This window comes from Medicago truncatula, chromosome 6 (assembly GCF_003473485.1).
Source record: "Medicago truncatula cultivar Jemalong A17 chromosome 6, MtrunA17r5.0-ANR, whole genome shotgun sequence".
NCBI lineage: Eukaryota > Viridiplantae > Streptophyta > Magnoliopsida > Fabales > Fabaceae > Medicago > Medicago truncatula.
Window position 1 is genome coordinate 5,964,787 of NC_053047.1, and position 3,618 is coordinate 5,968,404.

Here is a 3,618-nt window from a genome sequence, read left to right on the forward strand (position 1 = left end):
GAAGAAGGTTCAGCGAGAAGAAGAGGGAAAGAAACAAGGTTCTAAACCGGCGAAGAAGATGAAGAAACAGAACCGGTGAATCACCGATTTATTTTCGGTCCAAAGAACAAGCAGAAGCATCAAAAATCAGCAAGAACAGAATCAAGTTTTCTGAAGAATCTCACAAAATCTCCAATCAAAAATTTCAGGTAAAACTCAGAATCTTTTTAAAAAAAAATATATAATATCACAGTTGAACCTGTAAAAACATGCAAGCAACACAGATCTAAGATTTCCAGAATTCAAAAGCGAAGCCGTAACCGTAAACACAAAACCTAGATCCATAAGGATCTAAGTGTTGAAAGCGAAAACAAGCACTAGAGAGGCAATAAACGACGAAACGATGTAGATCCGTAAAGATCTAAACGTTTTCTTTCAAAAAAGATCAAAATTAGTTTCAAAACCGTACGAAGTTTTTTCCCGATCTACGTCGTTTCAAGATTCGTTTGTAAAAACCAGTGCCAAAGTCATACTTAGAATAAGAAGACGAATCGTTTGATGTAGAAGTTTTGAAGTTCTGGAAATTTAGGTCACCGGAGGTGCTTAGGCGCGCCGGAGAAGATGAAGCTTCCGGCGGACCTTCAAGGTCTCCGCCGTGGCTTCATCCTCACCGGCGGTGAGGGTTTAGAGAGAGATGAGAGAAGAGAGAAGATTTAGAGAGAGGAAGGATTTGCAAAAATGATTTAAACCGGTGCTAGTTCCCTTTTATAGACAACTGAACCGGACCGGTTCAAGACCGGTCCAATCCCTTCAATCCTGAGCGTTGGATCTAGGGTTTCCTTCCCTGGATCAATCCAACGCTCCCTGTGCATCCGGATCTTTTAGGTTTGGGCTTTGGTTTGGGCTTAGTCCTTTTTATGTTTTTTTGTTATTTTCTTGCTAGTTGCACTGCCTTTCTTGCTATCTGAACCTGTTACTTGCCTACATTTTTTATGAAAATTCCTAAAAAAATTCTTAGTTGTTTCTTGGTATATTTTTGGCATTTTTATGGTGTTTTCTTGCATGTAAAAAAATATTAAAATGGCATGAACAAATTTCCATGTGTTTTTACACTTTTGGGTATACTTTTTGCTATGTTTTTGTTCTTGATACTTTGATGTGTGTTATGAATAAATGATACCATATCTTATGATGAATATGCCTCTGGACATGTGCTTCTTTTTGCTGTTTTGAATATGATTTTATGGATTTCTTGTTTTACAAGCAACAAGTGTTTGTTTTAGAGAATAAAGTGTCAAATTTCTCTATGAATTTGGTGTGATACCTTGCTTGCATATGTTTCCATTAATTTCATGTCATGGCTTGAAACAAAATTTCTTGCAAAATTGCCATGATGTGATGATTATGGGTTACAAGCACCTTTAGGTATCACATCAAAGTTTTTAGGTTTATTGCCACTTTATTACCTTTTCTTTGCCATTCTTATGCATTTCCTTTTGATTACTTCCTACTATTGTGTGCTTTATGATTACTAACCATTTCATCTCATGTGCCATACATTTCATAGCATTCCACCACTCTCTCCACTTTCTTTAGCTTAGCATTTATTTTTTTTGCAAGTTTTAATTCATTTGGTAATGTAATTTGTTATCATTGGTTTGTAGCTTGGCAAAGGGGCCATAGAATGTATTTAGGCAATTTTTGTAATATGGACTATGGACACTATGACGCACCGACACGCACACACTCACCTTAGATGTATGCATAGGATTGTATGGTTAGATAAGCGCTTAGGTTTGAACACTTAGGGAAAATCCATCTTTTTTCAAAAAAAAACAATTGAACTTCACTTCAAAAATTTTCATAATAAGTATGAAGTCAACACTTCATTTTTTCCTTTCTTTTTTCTTAAGAAAAATTCAATTCATCTTAATCATTTAGACTTTCTTTCTAATCACTAATCAAACCTCACTTTTTTTGCTAAATCTAATGCTCATGAAGCCTCCCAATCTCCTTCTTCAAAACCTTTTTTTTCAAAACTTAAAATCAAACAATTAAAACAAAAATAGTCTTTTTAGCAAGAACTACGCCGGTTTTGATCCCGTAAAACGGTACGTAGGCAAGGGACTTTAACCCCTCCAAGCCGAAATAAAATCAAAATTCTACTTCTTCTCACCCCCATTCTTCACTCAAATAAAACTTCTTTTTTTTCAATAAGTAGGCAATAAAAATAAAGCGTAGAAATAAACTTAGGAGAACGGTTCTTATGGAATACCATAATCGCTCCGGGTGCCTAACACCTTCCCGTAGCGAAAACGACCCCCGAACTTAGAGTCTAAGGGTTTTTCTCAATTTTGCCCTTCCCAAGAAAAAATAGAGAATATCAACGGTCAAAAGGTTCAAGTCCAATTAATGGCTTGGCACCCCAAAAACCATGATAACAGAAATGGCGACTTCACTGGGGATTCTTTTTAGCGGGTCGCGCCTAGTTTTTCTTAGTTTATATTTATGCTTTATTTTATTGCTTACATATGTGAATACTTGTTTACTTTCATTTGACGTGTGGGGTAAGAATATCAAAAGTCCTATACCCGGGCTGAGTGAACTTATGTTTAGGTAGAGATATAATCGACAATTCGATCCGGGGGTTGCCTCGTGTATTGGATTATGCGACCAATCTCACATAGCTGAGGCATTTTGAAGGTGATATTGTCGGCGTGTGTTGTCATGCTTAGGCACTTCACTTTCAATTGTTCGACGAAGCTATGAACCGTAGTTACCAAACCCATCCTAGCCTTTTTAGGACGTAGTGCGGTGGCTAAATTGAGTGTTGTCTCAAACTTTAGTCGTCACGCGATACTACACTCAAACTAGACCTTCTCACAAATAATCATGGAACGGGTGTCGTCCTGTACTACCATGATATATGTGAGAGAGGTTGCAGTTTGGGAACTGTGTTAGAACCTTGGTTACTACTATCCAAAGCCTTAGTTCACCGGACGCCGTGTCCAGCCGTAGCCCTGTTACTTTGAATCTCAACCCATCTTGTTCTTTGTAACTAAACAACACAATCATGCATACATGCATTCATGCATAAACATTTTTCATGCATTCATCGAAGGGCCTAAACAAATGGAAATTTTTGTAAACAATCACAGGTATGAAGAAGACTAAGTGCTACAAGTTCAAGGAAGTGGATTTGGTTAGTTTGAGAGAGTTGGCACTCAAGGTCAAGAGTCAAACAGGGTTCCGACTCCGATATGGGGGATTGCTTACTTTGCTCCGAACCGATGTGGACGAGAAGCTAGTGCACACTCTAGTGCAATTTTATGATCCGAGCTTCCGTTGCTTCACTTTCCCGGACTTCCAGTTGGTTCCTACTCTCGAGTCTTACTCCAATCTAGTGGGTTTACCTATAGCCGAGAAGACGCCTTTCACCGGTCCCGGGACTTCTCTTACTCCTCTGGTTATTGCTAAGGATCTCTACCTCAAGACTTCCGACGTCTCTAACCATCTTATTACCAAGTCTCACATCCGGGGGTTCACTTCAAAGTATCTTCTTGATCAGGCTAATCTCAGTACTACTCGTCAGGATACACTCGAGGCTATTCTCGCTTTGCTTATCTACGGGCTCATTCT